Below are 19,155 nucleotides of genomic sequence, written 5' to 3' on the forward strand. Positions count from 1 at the left end.
GCCTTGCTGTAACATGCATAGGGTGTGTGCTGGGTTAGTGAAATAATACTGTTAATCAGTATGACATACAGATCAGAGGCGTCGCTACTAGAATCGCTGTCGCAGAGCGGCACAATGACAGAGCCTGGAAGTGGCACCAGTATGAGGAGACCATATAGTGGCTGAATGACACAGGGTGGAGATGAAGGCAGCATGAGGAGACCATATAGTGGCTGAATGACACAGCGTGGAGGTGGCGGCAGCATGAGGAGACCATATAATGCCTGAATGACACAGCGTGGAGGTGGCGGTAACATGAGGAGACCATATAGTGGCTGAATGACACAGCGTGGAGGTGGCGGCAGCATGAGGAGACCATATCGCGGCTGAATGACCCAGAGTGGAGGTGGCTGCAGCATGAGGAGACCACATAGTGGCTGAACGACGCAGTGCGGAGGTGGCAGCAGCATGAGGAGACCATATAGTGGCTGAATGACACAGCGTGAAGTTGGCGGCAGCATGAGGAGAACATATAGTGACTGAATGACACAGCGTGGAGGTGGCAGCAGCATGAGGAGAACATATAGTGGCTGAATGACACAGCCTGGAGTTGGCGGCAGCATGAGGAGACCACATAGTGGATGAATGACACAGCCTGGAGTTGGCGTGCAGCATATAGTGGCTGAACGACACAGCTTGGAGTTTGCGGCAGCATGAGGGGAACATATAGTGGCTGAATGACACAGCCTGAGGTGGCGTAAGCATGAGGAGACCATATAGTGGCTGAATGACACAGCAAGGAGGTGGCGACAGCATGAGGAGACCATATAGTTCCTGAATGACACAGCAAGGAGGTGGCGGCAGCATGAGAACATATAGTGGCTGAATGACACAGCCTGGAGTTGATAGCAGCATGAGGAGACCATATAGTGGTGGAATGACAAAGCCTGGAGTTGGCGGCACAATGACAGAGCCTGGAAGTGGCACCAGCATGAGGAGACCATATAGTGGCTGAATGACACAGGGTGGAGGTGGCAGGAGCATGAGGAGACCATTTAGTGGCTGAATGACACAGCGTGGAGGTGGCGGCAGCATGAGGAGACCATATATTGCCTGAATGACACAGCATGGAGGTGGCGGCAACATGAGTAGACCATATAGCGGCTGAATGACCCAGAGTGGAGGTGGCTGCAGCATGAGGAGACCACATAGTGGCTGAACGACGCAGTGTGGAGGTGGCGGCAGCATGAGGAGACCACATAGTGGCTGAATGACACAGCGTGAAGTTGGCGGCAGCATATAGTGGCTGAATGACACAGCTTGGAATTGGCAGCAGCATGAGGAGAACATATAGTGGCTGAATGACACAGCGTGGAGGTGGCAGCAGCATGAGGAGAACATATAATGGCTGAATGACACAGCCTGGAGGTGGCTGCAGCATGAGGAGACCACATAGTGGCTGAATGACACAGCCTGGAATTGGCGTGCAGCATATAGTGGCTGAATGACACAGCCTGGCGTTTGCGGCAGCATGAGGAGAACATATAGTGGCTGAATGACATAGTCTGAGGTGTCGTAAGCATGAGGAGACCATATAGTGGCTGAATGACACAGCGCGGAGGTGGCGACAGCATGAGAACATATAGTGGCTGAATGACGCAGCCTGGAGTTGATAGCCGCATGAGGAGACCATATAGTGGTGGAATGACAAAGCCTGCAGTTGGCGGCAGCATATAGTGGCTTAATGGCGCAACCTGGAGTTTGCGGCAGCATGAGGAGAACAAATAGTGGCTGAATGACACAGCCTGGAGGTGGCAGCAGCATGAGGAGAACATATGGTGGCAGCATGAGACAGCTTGGAGCTGGCATCAGCATAAGGAGAACATATGGTGGCAGAATGAGACAACCTTGATCTGGCATAAGCATGAGGAGAACATATGGTGGCAGAATGAGACAGCCTGGAGATGGCAGCAGCATCAGGGGTCCTGAAAGTGACCCGGTGATAGAGTGGTGCGGTGATTGGCAGTACCATTACCTAGTGACGAAGGTGGGTGAAAAAAGGAGAACTTGGCATCAGATGTGTGGCATCTGGTGGGTGGCAGGATCAGAATAGTAGCTGAGGCAGGTAGGCAGAAGAAAACGGTTTCCTTTGTAAAAGTGTTAGTGTGCACAAGTAACATACATAAAGCAAGATGGAGTCATTTACAAAAGAAGTACTATCATGTATAAATCTTTATTAAATAATTAAGTTAAAAAGTAGGAAGGATTCCACCCAGAAGAGGGAAGACAATAGGTGTCACTTAGCTGCCATAGTAAGTCTATACAGAATTATATATACATAAATGTATTGCTAAAATACTGTGAGCTAAATCAAAAATTGTAAATACAAAAAATCATAAAAATCAACAGTACATGGCATCAAACATAGCATATTACCACAAAATGACGGGACTGGCACCAGAGCGACACCACCCTAACGCTCGCGTTTCGGCAAATGCCTTTGCCTTTCCCCCCTCAACAAAGGCATTTGCCGAAACACTAGTGGAGAGCCAGAAGTGATCCCGCTGTCGAATGGTGACAATTCGGCAGTCACTATGGAAGCAAGCATCGTGCCATTTGTGCAAGTGACTCTGAGGGACTCCCTGCCTCCATCTCCACTGCATACAGCCACAGTGTGTCTGGGTCCTCTGTCTCACCTTTCTCATAACCCTCTAGCTCCTTAAGCTGCCCCTCCTCTCCTGTTAGATGACTAGAAAAACCACCCATCTCACAAAACCTAAACTGTGCTTCACTGTGCCCCTCCACTCCTCCTCCTCCTCCAGTTCAGCCCCCACAGGGCTCATGTGACCATGAGATGTAGGCACCATGTCTCCAGTGCCCTGACCAGCCATTGTTTCCAACACGTGTTGTAGTAGATGAAGCAGTGGAATGTTGGTGCGAACATTGGGACCCTGGCCACGCTTCACCTTCTGTCGACACATCTTGCATGTGGCCAGGTTAACATCCTCCGGATGCTTGATGAAAAACTGCCACATTGCCGAGTAGCTGATTTTCCCACCAACAGTCCGCACTGATTTACTGCTACTGCCGCCATCTCCAGGAACCCCTGTTCCACTACCTTCCGGGAAGGTAGGCTGTCGCGAAGCAGGTGGTCTACCCTGAACACGTTTGGCTCCAGACTTTCCACTTCTGCCACCATGCTGACTGCCAACCATGCTACCACCTTGCTGGCTCAGCTGCTGCCTCACGGGCAACCTGCAACCCTCTTCTCCTGATGATGAAGCCCTTTTTGCACCCGGCTCCCAAGTGCGATCAGCTTCATCATCATCGAGTTGTCGGCATGTCACTGATGTCCTCCTTAGGTTCCTCAAAAGTGTTTGCTTTAGGAGCCTGAATACTCGCAACACCACCTCCCACACCACTCTCCTCATCACTACTTGCTCGCCTAGCAGGGGAAGCAACGGATGTCTCCTCCTCTTCTTGGCTGGGCAGTAGCTGCTGACTGTCCTCTAGTAGATCATCCTCACTAAATAGCGGAGCTGAACCCACAGCATAAGATACTTCTGTAGGGGAGGGAACAGCATAGGACAGAGGCAATGGGAGGACAGGGACTGCTCCCGGGCCATACCAACTGAGGGTTGTGTCTGAGGAACCCACCGACTGTTGACTGGGGGTGTCATATGTCACTTGTGATGAAGTGGATTACCGCGGTAACCAATCGATGATGGCAGATGGGTTGCTGGTCGAAACAAGACCTCTAGCTGATACCGGGAGCTCAGGCCTCTTGCTATGACTCTTGCTGCCACTTGCCCCTAGTCAGCTGCGACCTCTGGCTGCGCCTGATGAATTTAGGCCTCTGTCACTCCTCTATGCATGTCCTGGCACTTCTCTGCCTGACATACTTAGTGCATATATGAGGGGAGTACAATACGCTCCACTACGCTTAAAACAGTATTTGTCTTCAACACCAGCAGGTGTGTACTTTTGGCTGGCCTTTCACAGTATCTAGGCCCTTAAGACATTAACAGGAACAAAATGGTTCACCACTTAGATGTTTGTATGTTGTATGCACTTATGAAGGGAGGACAATGTGCTCCAGTATGCTTAAAACCGTATTTGTCGACAACACCAGCAGATGTGGATTTTTGGGTGGATTTTCACAGTATCTAGGCCCTTAAGACTTTAACAGGAACAAAATAGTACACCACTTAGATGTACGCACAGGTTACACTTAATAGAGGACAATATGCTTTTAGTGCTCTGCTCACCCTAACTGGCTGGCTACTATTAGCTTTTCATTTGTTGTACACACCAGTGCTGCAGCACACAGTCGCTGTGTACTACACCCAAAATTACACTTTCTCTCTCAATCTCACTCCCTTCCCTATCAGTGCTTCTAGGCTGGATTTGGGATTGAGGTGAATCGCTGCTGTAAAAAAGCTTTTCTGTGCAACACACTGCTTTTCTGTGCAACACACTGCTCTCTGTCCCTCTCTGCAACAGAATGCTGATGTCACTGTGAGGTGAATCACTGCTGTAAAAATGCTTTTCTGTGCAACACACACTGCTGTCTGTCCCTTTCTCTCTCTCTGCAATAAAAGAATGAAGTGACTGGCCGCAAGCTGGCTGCTGATTATATAGGGCTGTGACATCACAGGGGTGGCTGGCTGCTGATAGGCTGCATGTTGCAGGTGATTAAGGGTCATCCCGCCTACCCACCTTCCTGCCTTCCCAGGATTCCTTGCCCCATGTCCTCACATGTGGATCTGCCATTTTAGATGCCCTGGAGCCTGGACCACACTAAACGGAGTTTAATTAAGCGATTTGCGCGAGCAAATCGCAGCGATATTCGCATTTGTTGGGAATTGAATTTTTCCTGAAATTTGTAACAAAGTCAGATTTGTCAGATTCGATTCGCTCATGCCGAATTCAGACCATTAGTTACAGAATTTAGTCCTGCTGTTATATTGGGCCTAAAGGACACAATTGTTTTTGGTTTTCAATTATTCCTTTAACATTGCTAAGTTGTATTTTATGGCATCATATTAGGATACATTCAATGTATTGACAAACATATCCATTTTTATAGGGGGAACAAAAAAAATGGCTTCTATAATGGTATAAATAAAATGTTAGTTTCATTCTGTGGGTTAGTACAAATACACTGATACCAAATTTCTATAATCTTGTATAGATTTTTTTGTATTCATAAGAGCCATAACTTTTGTTTTAGTTTTAAGTTTTTTTTATTTTTTTATTCAAAATAAACATAGAAAACATAAGAAAATTCCAAAAGCACTGGTGGCGACCTGTGCAGGGGTATCCCATGCTAATAAAAGTAATATAACATAATCAGTATGGGAAATAAGGGGACAAATATAATCAAGAATACAGACATTTACAACAAGAATACAATGTTCATGCCATAAAATCAACATTTGAAACAAGAGAACTAATTGAAATATACAAAAGGTACAAGTAACTGATCCGGGAAAAAAAATTGTTCCGAAGACATTACATAGAAATTAGCATTGTGTGTAAGAGACCAGAGACCGGCTATCTGGTGGACCAAGGCAGCCATAGAGCCTCAAAATGTTCCCTCGTATCCAAGAGGGTAGCATTATTATTATTATTTTTTATAATAAAAATGAGATAGAGACTATAGTTATATATTGGATTTAGGCAGAATGACTCCTCTCTAAGAACTTCTTGAGAAGCAAGTAAGTAGTGTTGCTCGCGAATATTCGCAATTCGAATTTTATTCACGAATATCGCATATTCGCGAATTCGTGAATATTCGCGAATATAGCGCTATATATTCGTAATTACGAATATTCTTTTTTTTTTTTTTTTTCACAGTACACATCACAGTGATCACCCCTCTCTGCTTCCAGCTTATGTGGTGTAAGAAGGCTCTAATACTACTGTGCGAGACTGGCGTGCTAATTTTCGCATATGCGAAAATTTGCATATGCTAATTTTCGTATATGCGAATTTTCGATTATGCTAATTTTGTATTTGATAATTTTCGCATATGTTAATTTTCGCACATACGAATATTCGTATATGACGAATATTCGTCCATATATTTGCGAATATTCGCGAATTCGAATATGGCCTATGCCGCTCAACACTACAAGTAAGACTGAAAGAAGACGTTTAGAGCCCAAGATATAGAAGAAGCTAAAGAAGTTTAGAGTTATCAAGATAAATTTAGATAACCTAGAAAGATGATTCATTTTCCACAAGCAATAGTTTTCCATATGAAGGCCAGGTGAAAACTTATAGGATTATAGAGAAGATTCATAAAAACCTGTGCAGGAGAAAGTCAACGAGTTGCCCATAGCAACCAATCAGATTATTTCTTTCATTTTTTAAAAGAGCTATGAAAATAAAATAAGCGATCTGATTGGTTGCTATGGGCAACTGGTCAACTTTTCCTCTGGAAAGGACTTGAATCTCCCCCGTAGATTCTGGAAATCAGACGGTACGGTAACATTTGTGGCCAATATTGGAAACGGGTGGCTTGCCATACTCTGAAAGTGAAAAGTATATGAGGAAGCATCAGACAGCCAAGGGGGCAGTAGCTAAAACAGGCATCTTGAGGGAGAACGGTCTTGAAAGTTGTGTCTTCAAATTAAAAAGTAACTAAAAAATATTAAACTACACAGTAGACACATCACCCACTCCAGAATCAAAGCTCAGATCTACCTCGATCTCTCTATTTACCCCATCACAAAATATCCTGTCTATTACCATAGCATCTAGTGACTCAGGTAATGGTTACTTATATTGAAGACATGTTCTTTCTTCCTTTCCATTCTTCTTAAACCATCATGAATCATAGAGTTTGCTATCACATTTCCATCATCTTCCCCACTCTCTCAGCGCAAACTCCTTGTCTTAGTGCCCTAACAGTGAAATCCTGCTGCTACCCCTGATACTGTGCCTGCTGTTGTTCCTAGAGGCCCCAATACTGCTATATGAATATTAACCTACACAGATATTTCACAAGCACACTGTCTCAAATAGTAGTAGTACCCACACAATAACTCCAAAAATTATTTTGGCAGAGTGCCCAAAAATCCAAAAGGTTATTTCCTACCTGGCAATGGCAGATAATTTTCCGACATGTCACTTTTTCACCAGTCAGGGGCAATGGTAAGGAATAAGAGTCTGAATCAAGTACAAGGGTGAAATGAGGAGGAACTGCAATCTCAAGGGGCACTCCATCAGACATAGGAAAATAACAAAACTACTTTCTCAAGGAAATGTGAACTAATAGGAGAAAAGGCCGGGGTGTGTGTTGACTGTGGTTTCCAGTAGGGAATAGTAATTTCAAGTAGCATTGTTCACACATTGCAATTTCTGCATAAATGATGCAGACACAGAATTCCACACCTTTCTGCATATATACAGAATTTCTGCAGAATTCGTGTGGAAATTCCGCATAAATTCTGCATGAACTCTCCCTGCATGGAAAAAGGTGCTTTTCATTCTATGTTTTTGTTAAAGTTTGTGTGAAATCTGCATAAAATGTGCATCAATTTCGCATTTTGTGTAGAAAAAAAAAAAGACTTATTCACTTTAATGGGCTTCAGCATCTGAATTCCGCAAAAAATTAAGGACAGGACCTTTCTTTATGTGGAATACGGCATTTCTGCAGTGGAAAGACGGATGCGGAAATTCTGGAGTGAACATGGGACTGCGGAATCCTATTGAAGTTCATAAGGCTGTAAACACATGCAGAATTTCCATGCAGATTTCTCCATTGGAATTATGCACAGAGATTCCACAGAAGGAGTCCCGTTGAATTCAACATGATTCTGCTGCGCTGTGCAGATGGCGGAATCTCCATGTCAGATGTTTCTGGCACAGAAATTCTGATTTCCATGTCCGCAGGAAGAATGAACATTCTTTCTGTGGATTCCGCATGGAATGCATAGCTGTTTATAAGACAGCGCATTCCTGTGTGGTCCTAGCGCCAGCATGTTATGCAGGCGCCCACAGTCTGCGGAATGTCCGCACGGATATTTTCCATGTGGACATTCCAAAATGTGAACATAGCCTAACTAGGGTTAAAACTGGATCATGAAAGACGATCAGAAAAAGTTTAAACAGTTAGTAATGCTTAGGCTACTTTCATACTGCCGTTAGCACACGACAGTGTGACAGCCGTCAGGGGAGTAGTAGGGCAATAGTAGGAGAGAAATTACTGCAGGTGCCATCTTTTTCTCCCACTATTCCTGTAAAAAAAAAAAAAAAAAAAAAACAACGCTTGTCAACTCCCATGATAGTAAAGGGGAACTGTCGGGACCCGTTGTTGCCCATTGCTCCCGTCATGAGAACAGCCGTTAAAGTCACACACACACACACAAAAAAGAGAGACTTCAACGCCTGTTCTCGATGGGAAGTGGCGGCAGTGTTAAAGGGGCCTAAAGTGTGTATCCTTTAACATCCGATGGCTGAGTTCCCAAATCTGCATTTATTTGTAAGACGATCACACTTTAGTTGAAGAACCTGAATGTTAATGTTTATCTTAATGGTGACACAGGAGATCTGAAGTTGTGTAATAAATAGAGCTCTAACCTCTCATAAAATACATTAGCAAAGTGCTTCAGGTATATTGTATTATACATTTCTAATATAATGGTTGTAGTAAGAGATATATTGTACTCCTACTTAGATTGTTTCTACCTGTATGGACTTTCGACGGTTGAAAAAGCCCTACAGAGACTTTTCTGTACATAATATAAAATATCTCAGTTTGTAAACTTCCTGCATTACAAATTTTGCCATGAAACAAATACATTGAAGTATTCTTAATAGATGCGTATTTCCATACATGCCTATGTGTACCCACAACAGTTATGTGGACTTATGATAAACAAGGCAGGTTTCATGAACGGTTTAACCATATTACAGCAGAAGACAGGCATTTTTTTATTTGGAAATAGGGCTGGTTCACATCTGTGTTGGAAGCTCTGTTGGATTCCTCTGTGACAGGTTCTAAAAAAAAAACTAGACAAAATAATAATGCATTCTGCACAATTTCATCCTGTGAAATGCCCGACACCATTCCAGAAAACCAACATTAAAATCAATGAGGTTTGTTGTGCACCGTCCGTGTAACTGATTTGCTGGTTTATTTTTCTGTTGTTCTGCTCCTATGGAGGCAAATAGAATGCAGGTGTAAAACCAACCTTATATGAACATTGCCCAGTTCTGATGGCATTTAGTTTATTTGAACAAATCAGCTTTTTCAGAAATATTATTTGTATTGTGCACATAATATGGTGAATATTATCATGAACACTCCTTTCAGTTTTCGTCATCAGTTTAATGTAAACAAGCCATTATGGTATCATTATTGATGTTTTCTAAATTGTGTTCGGTATACCAACATTTAGAGCCATAGAGGAAACCATCGGGATTGAACCCATGATTGGCCAATAACGAATTTGTGCTTTATCAGTGAACTGCAGATTCTCTGAGTCTCTTATCAGCAAAGAGCAGATTACTTGCCTGATCTCCTCTCCAAGCTGAGTACAAATCAAAAGATGGGAGGCTTTTATTTAGCACATTGTGAATAAACCGCTCAATCTCCAGCCAGATAAATCAATTAATGTGATGCAGAGCTGTTTTCATTTTCCTTACATTTTCTTTATGTTTATGCAGCCACCCTTTACATTTCTCTGTAGATTGAGGTTGTAATAGCAGCTAGGAGTCTCTAGAAGAGGACTTTACGATTTTGCAGGTGCAGTCTTTCAATACAATGTATCGGGCCAATCCATCTAATTCCTCCTCCCTTTTTTCCTTGCATTAGTATCCTTCCCCTTGTGTGGGACACTTTGTTTCCACCAACCTTTTCTTTCCAATGCACAACACTGCTGCTAATCTGATTATGCTAATTTTTACTTCATAAATCTAGACACGGGGCCCTTTGCAAAAGGAAAGAGAAGAGCGTGGCTCAAGGGGCTGTATGGAGGGAAGAGGAAGGGGGGCAAAACAATAAGTTCAAGTTGGTTAAGAAAACATCTTCAGTGTTCGTGAACACAGCACTTACTGAGAAGTCTGCACAGCTCTTGACTATTTGAAGTGTTAAAAACTGTTCTGAACATATATAGGATATGAGGTGTACTACACTACAAGCCTACTGTATGTGGTCATTGTATTCACCACCACATCTTCCCTTTCATTAAAAACTGTTCTTTTAAATGCACTGACTATTATAAAGCATGGAGATCACCTACCATAGCTATACAGGACAGGATTTAATGGGGTTTTCCTATACATTTGCCTAAATGTTCATGTTATTACATTCTGGGTCCATTTCAATAAAAATGTTACTTTTTTTAAAGCAAATCCGTACTGTTACGGTCTGCGCTCTGGCCCCTGTGCTGGCCGTGAGTGCATTTCCCTGTCCTCTACTGCTGCAGGCGGGGCTGGGGTTAGCATTGTGGGACATGCCCGCATGCGAATCCCAGCCCATCACTCACCCCGGTCCTCTGCCAACTCCTCTCCTGCCTCTCATCTCCGTCATACATGTCCCCGTCTCCTAGGGCGCACGCACACCGGAGCTTTAAGATTTAAAGGGCCAGTATGCCCTTAATTATGTGTTCACCTGTGTCTCCTCTATAAGTTCCTGCACCTCCACCACACCCCTGCCGGATCTTTGTTGCCTTGTGCGTTACTGTGTTTTGCCTCGCCTTGCTACTGACCTCCTGCTACGTTCCTGACCTTGCTCCTGTGCCGCCTGTTTACTGACCTCCTGCTTCGTTCCTGACCACGCATCAGTGCCACCTGCCCAGACCTTCTTCTATCCTGACTGCGAGTTGCTGTTCTGCTTCTGTACCTCGAATCTCCTCAGCCGCTTGTGTGGTCGAGTCGTGCCAGGGGTAGCGACCTGGGTGCCGCCTGCCGCAGCAAGTCCATCCCGCTTTGCGGCAGGCTCTGGTGAAAACCAGCGGCACCTTAGACTCCGCTCCCTGGTATGGCCCGCGTCATCTGCCACACAGGTCCAACGGATCTACTACCCAGAGTGTTCCTGTTCACTGAACAGTGAGTGTTACACGTACTTTTTGCAAGTCTTAGCGTCCCCATGGGATCTGCTTACTTCTTGCTTGTGTCGGGCTGGCTGTGCACTTCTCCAAAAAACATACAGCGGCCCCATAATTCTTAGTTTATTGTATGCACCAGTGTCACCAGATTTCCACAGTCCATTTGCGCCTCCACATCGGCATTAGTAAATTTGCATGGAAAGGAGAGTGATGAGACATGGAACAGGTACTGGGATAGTGCATGCTCAGAACATGGCCAACCATGGGCATAGAATTGCCGTTAGCCCCCTACACCTGGGGGATCCCCTCCCCCGACACCACTTCCACCAGCCTCAGCCACACAATGATATAAGTGACTCACAGGTGATGTCTTTTCTGTAATAACCTACAATATCCTGCAACAAATCACAAACAAAATATCAAAAAATAACAAAACAAAAAAAAATCTAATTTTATTTTATTATTTTATTGAGGAAATATAAAAACAGCAAATGATGACTGGTAAATCCTACCCCTAAAAACACAAACACAGAGGAGGTGTGAGTGTGTGATGTCTTTTCTGTTGTCTTTTTTCTTTTTTATCTGGGTCAGACGGCTGTGACTTCCCTCTGAGTCTGTTTACCGGACATCTTTGGCTACTTACTTTGTCAGAAGATCCTCATCCTATATGTGAAGACAATAATTAATACAAGCCTGTCACATACTGTACCATCTAAATCAGAAGCCTAACTATAGGCCCAAGGATATGTTTTGGCATGTTCCATCCATCCAAACCCATGTCCCAATTAGCATGTCTCCAGTCCATCCACACCAGCCCCCAAAGGCTGTCTGGGCATGCTGGGAGTTGTAGATGTTGTGCTCAAAAGTTTGATAAAGTTTGGTAAAAAACAAACAAACATAACAACCATGTAACCACTAGTCTGTACAAACTTTCTTTTTCTCTGCTTTGTCAAGATACTACAATTAAATATAAACTTAGGGCTCATTCACAGTAATGTCAATCCCCATTAATTCATGCCCGTTCTCAGATTCATTCAAGCCTTTTGCAAACGTCTGTAAATAGATCTTATTAACGTCAATGGGATTTCTTTTACAGTCCTTTGTCACCCATTTGCACTCGTTTGGTTCCTAATCCGTTATTCTTAGCAGAGAAAAGATGTTGCATTCAGTATTTTTTTTCGGATATATGAAATTTAACATTGAAGTCTATGGCAAACGGATGAGCCTGTAATGACATCCGTTTGCATCCATTTTTACAATCCGTTTTTGATCCTTTATTACTACTAAGCATACTCAGAAGAGGTGTGAGCAACCAGGAAGTAGATATACAAAAATCAAAACGGACAATAAAGGATACAAACAGATTAAAAACTGATGAAAGGATGACACCAAAGGATAGGGGATAAGGATAGGGGATAAGATGTATGATCGCAGGGGTCCTGCCGCTGGGCACCCCCACAATTTTGGTGCAGCCCCTGGCATTCTGTTCCAGGCACTGCCTCTACGACGAGGACGTGACATCATGGCCACGCCCCTAGTGATGTCACGTCACGCCCCCTCCATTTATGTCTATGGGAGGGGGTGTGATGGCCGTGGGGCTACACCGAGATCATGGGGTCCCCAGCGGCGGGACCCCTGCAATCATACATCTTATCCCCTATCCTTTGGATATGATGTATAAACCGGGAATACCTCTTTAATGGCATGCCTTTGCATCAGTTTGCATCTGTTTATTAGTATGGTCCATTTAGCAGCAATGATGGGAGAATAGCGGGATGGGAGAGAACGGCCATGTGAACCTAGCCTTAAATTGGCAATGTCAGATTCAAAACTTTTTATCTGTTGTACATCTTGGAAAAACATTCACCTTTCTAATATACTTCATAACAAAATTAAATTTCCTTTTTATAGAAATCATGGCTTATAAAAAAAAAAAAAGCACCCATATCATCCAAAACATAATCCTGTCTGGCTGCAGCATCCTTTTTGTCCAAGCTGAAGCACAGGCTGGGACAAAGTCCAGTAATTGAAGGTGAGACTAGCTGGTCCTCCGGTGTCTTCTCGGCCCTCTCCGGTGACGTCACTACGCTGTTGCGCACGCCGTCCCGTCATCCAATAGGAACGGTGTACGCAGCGGCGTAATGATGTCGCTACACAGGCCCAGTAAGGCCTTGTGGAAGACAGCGGAGGACCGGAGAAGACAGCAGAGGACAGGAGAAGACCAAGAGAGCCCAGCCGAGGCCCGGGTACACCATCGGGAGCGGCGGGACGCAGTCCGGAGCGGCGGGGACAGGTGAGTACAGCTTCCTATACTTAACATTGCACGAATCCCTCAACATACGATGGATTCGACAAACGATGGCTCGTTTGGAACGAATTACCATCGTATGTTGAGGGACCACTGTATAACTACATACTTTCCCAACATTGACTTGACACCTGTCATTGTTTTGTTACATACAGTAGTTACATAGTTAGTATATTTGAAAAAAGACACATGTCCATCAAGTTCAACCATGTAGTTGAAGGGATGGTGTATGAGTGGATAAAGGGGAGGGTGTTCATTGTACAATCTTTAATAAGCTGAGTTTAGAAAAGAAAAAAAGGCACTGATAAGCATGGTTCAGTACCCCTAGCTCCATAATATTCCCAGTATATCAGGTGTACCCATAGAAAGCTTTCATGATAAACATAAGGTAATTTGATTTGGAATAAACAAATTAGTTTGAATCCATTTTTGGAGGAAGGGGGGGGGGGGGGGTGAAACGATTCATCAAGCCCCTAAATGGCGGGGTGTTTGTTGTAAAAAACACTTACCTGCTCCCTTCTGCTGTCTGTGGCCAGGTCAGGACCGGCACTTTCCTCTGTTGGTCCTGACCTGTTACTTAAAAGAGTACTCTTTTGGAAAACAATGTTTTTTATTTTATTTATGTAATTTACAAATCTGTTTCACTTTCTAGCACCAGTTGATTTGATTTTAATTGTTTTCCACTGGAGTACCCCTTTAAATGATCACTCTGTGCTGCAGAGAGGAGAACGAAGGTCTGGGCCTGGTTACAGACAGGATCAAGAAACAGGTGAGTATTTTGACTCTACCCAACAAGAAGAGGGGCAGGGACTACTGCCATAAAAAGATGTGCATGAGTAAAATGCCCCATTATTTTTAAAAGGTGTAAATTATAGCAAATTTGTCGGCTGTGGGTGGTCATACTGCTTCAAATAATCCACACCTACTTAAATATAGTTGCAAATGGTGAAAAGTCTTAGTATTTCTGTGCAAAACAAGTCTTCTGCAAATATACATTCACAATGCATCATTTATTGGCCCTGACTTACCCACTAACCTCCCTCCCCACCTTACTTTACAAAGCCTCTGGGCTAAAAAAATTATCCATCTATATCTGATAATATATGTTGCAATCTACCCATGAATAGTGTTGCTCGCGAATATTCGCAATGCAAATTTTATTCGCGAATATCGAATATTCGCGAATATAACACTTTATATTCGTTATTACGAATATTTTTATTGATTTTTTTTACTTTATTTTTTTTTCACAGTACACATCACAGTGATCATCCCTTTCTGCTTCCAGCTTGTGTGGTGTAAAGAAGGCTCTAATACTACTGTGTGAGACCGGTGTGCGAATTTTCGCATATGCGAAAATGTGCATATGCTAATTTTCGCACGTGCGAATTTTCACTTATGTTAATTAATGTATATGCTAATTTTCACATATGGTAATTTTCGCAGACGCGCATTTTCGCATATGCGAAAATTCGCACACCGGTATATATAAATCGGCGAATATAAATCGAGAATATTGCGAATATTCGTGAATATATGACGAATATTCGTCCATATATTCGCGAATATTCGCTATTCGAATATGGCCTATGCCGCTCAACACTACCCATGAACCCATAACCTACTCATGAAATTACTTTAGGGTCTATAATATAACTTTAAATATTAAACTAACCAAAACAAATATGGGACAGTCCATACCTATCATAGATGGGCAGAACTCATTCAATAAAGAGGGTTATATTACTAAGGATTCTTTATCTATTTAGAGCTCTCACTACACAGCATAGGAGTTTGAACTGGTAGCTGTAATATGCTGTCCTTGCATAAGGTGACCAGGGGGCATCTGATTGAGCAAGTAACAACCAATGCAGAGCATGAAATGGAATTAGACTGGTTGTCAATATCCATTTTTGTCAACTACAAGCTGTTTCATATTATTCAAAATACATAGATTTTTCCAAATTACAGTCTAGGGCAAATCAGTACCTAGACTTCCTGATCTAACAAACAGGTATGATATTTCTAATAAATATTTATATAGATTTCATAAATCTTGGCATCATCTTCTTTTCCAACAAGGGGAATTCAAGCCTTTATAATGTCATTTTACCCTGTGACATCCTAAAGAAATCTACATATATGCCAATTGGGGAACAAGATATTTCTACACAATATACCTTAAAAGAATGGAAACGTTCTTCCTCCTGGATAAAGAAAATATTTCATGACATCAAACATTGGAATTTAGCTGCTTAAAAAACGGAATAAATTTGCCACTTTGTGTCTTAAACACTAAATTTATTAGGGCTTGTGTACCACTTTTCTGGCATAAAAAAGTACCAAGTCAGCTAAGTGGGCAGAGTTTAGCAGAAAGGTATGATCTGGCAATGCCCATTAATTTTGGTATTATTTATGTCATAAATTGTCATAAATTATACCTGAAATCTGTTAGCTTTCAACTGCTGGCACATGGACAATGAAGGAGGAGCCAACTGTTGTAGCTCCAAATCTCAGCTCCCGCTCGATCTATACATTGGGGGTGGAGAGACACAGTCGAATTGTAGAGGAAACCATCCGATGCCCAGTGAGTTCCACAAGTGTTCATGCACGGAACTTGCTGGACATCCAGCGGTTGTATTTGCAACTGTGCAGTTTAGCATGGCTTACGTTTCTCCACACCCAAAGTGAAGATCTGGTGGGAGTTAAATTCTGGGGCTAAACTTTAGCTAAGAGGCTTGCACCTCCTAAAGGATTTGGCACATACACTCGTGTCTTCTCTGCGTGCAGATTCTGTACTGTGTCCTGTGTGATGGAACTGACACTGCTCTCCTGTGTGTAAGAGCTACAGTAACAAGGAGAAAAGGAGACAGGCTGCAGATGAATCGCATTTGAGGTGTCCCGGTACCGTATTGCATACCGTACCTAGTGTAGAGGTCCCCAAAGTCAGAGTAACTACGTTCAGGTAGGGTTCCTCAGGTGGCACACCCCCTAGTCGCCTCTCCTCAAGTCTATCTTTAATAATAATAAATGTATATATTTAATAATTATATTTATTCTATAGTAATGTATAGTATTTACCTTGTTCAGTGTCGCAGGACCTTCGGTCATGTGACCATGCTAGTAACCTCTATGGTATGTTGTAGGACATTAGGAGGTCCTTGGGTCACGTGTTACCCACAAATCTCTGTAATGGTGATTGACATCAGTATGAACCAATTAGCGTTAGTCCAGCCCCTGCCCATATAAGGGAGCTGTGGCCAATTATCGCTCTCTTTGGTTGCTGCTCTCGGGGATACCGGTCTAACAGGACGGATCTGCGCAACTTTCAAAGACAAACTAGGCCTCAAAAACCTGCCGGCCTCAGCGGAACCAAAACCGTGAGTTCACATCTAAATCCCCGCTAATGCTAGCGTGACTACTGGACCGCAACTAACCCCTAAATCCAGTGGAATAATGCAAAGTACTAAAAGACTCTAAATGCTAAAGTCCCAACCTGTGTCAATCTCCAAGGAAATTGTTGTTATGCTTAGAGACTGCTGTATTATTGAAGCTTGCAGAAAACCTTTAGTAAAAGTTAATACTGTTTCAGAAAACTCTCCGGTTGTGGACAATCTATTCTTATAATCTACATCCCTATCGCTCTTGGGAACGGTGGCGGTAGGAAAAGCGTTATTGAGGAGCCCTCACCCTGGCATCACCAATAGCAAGGGTGAACAAGCACCCTTTAATTACTGCACAGCTACACTCCCCATACCCTACATCCTCCAGGCTATCACACATACAATACTTTATAGTATGAATCAGGGTAGAGAAATAAATATATCAGACTGCATTAGGAAACTATATCAGAGGGTAAACGGGAATCAGGATGGCAGACAACCCATGCATGTCACATCAACTAAAATAGTTATAGACAATATACATTTTTATTTAAAGGGGTACTCCGCCCCTAGACATCTTATCCCCTATCCAAAGGATAGGGGATAAGATGTCAGATCACCGTGGTGCCACTGCTGGGGATCCCCGGGATCCCCGCTGCGGCACCCCGCTATCATTACAGCACAGAGCGAGTTCGCTCTGCACGTAATGACGCGCAATACAGGGGCCGGACCATCGTTACGTCATGGCTCTGCCCCTCGTGACATCACGGCCCGCCCCTTTCAATACAAGTCTATGGGAGGGGGCGCGGCGGTCGTCACGCCCCCTGCCATAGACTTGCATTAAGGGGACGGGCCGTGATGTCACAAGGGGCGGAGCCATGACGTCACACGGCTCCATCCCCTGTATCGCCCGTCATTACGCACAGAGCGAACTTGCTCTGTGCTGTAATGATAGTGCAGTGCCGCAGTGGGGATCCCGGGGCTCCCCAACAGCGGCACCGCGGCGATCTGACATCTTATCCCCTATCCTTTGGATAGGGGATAAGATGTCTAGGGGCGGAGTACCCCTTTAAGAACAGCCTATGCAGCACTATATAAGAAAAAAAACATTCATGGACTGCTTCTTAATTACAGGTTTCTCCATAACAGGAACATCAACACAAGATTAGTCTCCACTTTCTCTTAAGGGGTCAGATAATGCTTCCTATCAGATCAGGTCAGTTTAGAGTAGCACTGCAAACAATGTTTAAGTTTATTATACTTACAAGGCATAAACTATTACTCATTAATTGAGAAAACCTCTGGACTATTTCCTTTAATTTTTACTTGCTCCAATTTTTTTTGTGTTTGCTTAAGGTGCACTGTATGTTCATTTATGATACAATTAAAAAACTGCAAGTTGTCATTTCAAAAAAGCCAATACATGAACTAATAGCAGGGACATTGTTAAAGGGGTACTCTAGCCCTAGACATCTTATCCCCTACGGAGCAGTGACCTCAAGATACTCCGGCCCCTGTATCGTGATGACAGGTGGGTGCTGCAGGAGAATTGCCGGGGGTCCTTTGGATAGGGAATAAGATGTCTAGGGCCAAAGCACTGGATTTGGGGCTAGAGTTCCCGCGGCTGGTGATGTGGTAAAATTGTGACCCTCGGAAAAAACACTAAACTGCTTCACTTCTTAACTCACCAGAGCACATCATGTCTGTCTTTGTCCTTCTTGGATTTTAACCTCTTAAGGACCCATGACGTATGCATACGTCATCACACCCTGGGTCTTAAGGACCCATGACGTATGCATACGTCATGGTCTTTTCCTGGTCTCGCCGCTCACCCGGCGGAGATCGGAAGCGGATCCCTGCTGAAATCCTTCAGCAGGGATCCAGGGCAAACGCCGAGGGGGGCCATGTAGGCCCCCCATGTCGGCGATCGCCGCAAATCGCAAGGGAAATCGCCCTTGCGATCTGCGGCGATACCGGGCTGATCCGGTCCCTGGGATCCGACTGCCCGGTAATTTCGCATGATCCCGGCTGTCACAGACAGCCAGGACCATGCTAAAGCATAGGAGCGAGGTGGCAAGCCGGCCACCTCCTCCTATCCCCCGCGATTCTTCGGTTAACTAACCGACCAATCGCAAGGGGGGGGGGGGGGGCGGTTACTTCCTCCCGTCCTGCCCGGCCCCTGGAAGTCCGGAGAGGACGGGAGGAAGACCGGAGGACGTGGCAGGGGACGAGGGAGTGCTGGGGACCGGCCCCGGTACTTACCTCGTCCCTGAAGACCCGGATCCCGGCGAGGAAGATGGCGGCGGCGGCGGCGACAAGTGAGTAGATCTTCAGCCGCGGTCAGGCCCTTTACAGCAATGCACGTCGCCGTAAAGCGACATGCATTGCTGTATTGGGACCCTGTATACTAAAACTCCCAGCATGC

Source organism: Hyla sarda, chromosome 1 (assembly GCF_029499605.1).
Source record: "Hyla sarda isolate aHylSar1 chromosome 1, aHylSar1.hap1, whole genome shotgun sequence".
In the NCBI taxonomy this organism is placed as follows: Eukaryota; Metazoa; Chordata; class Amphibia; order Anura; family Hylidae; genus Hyla; species Hyla sarda.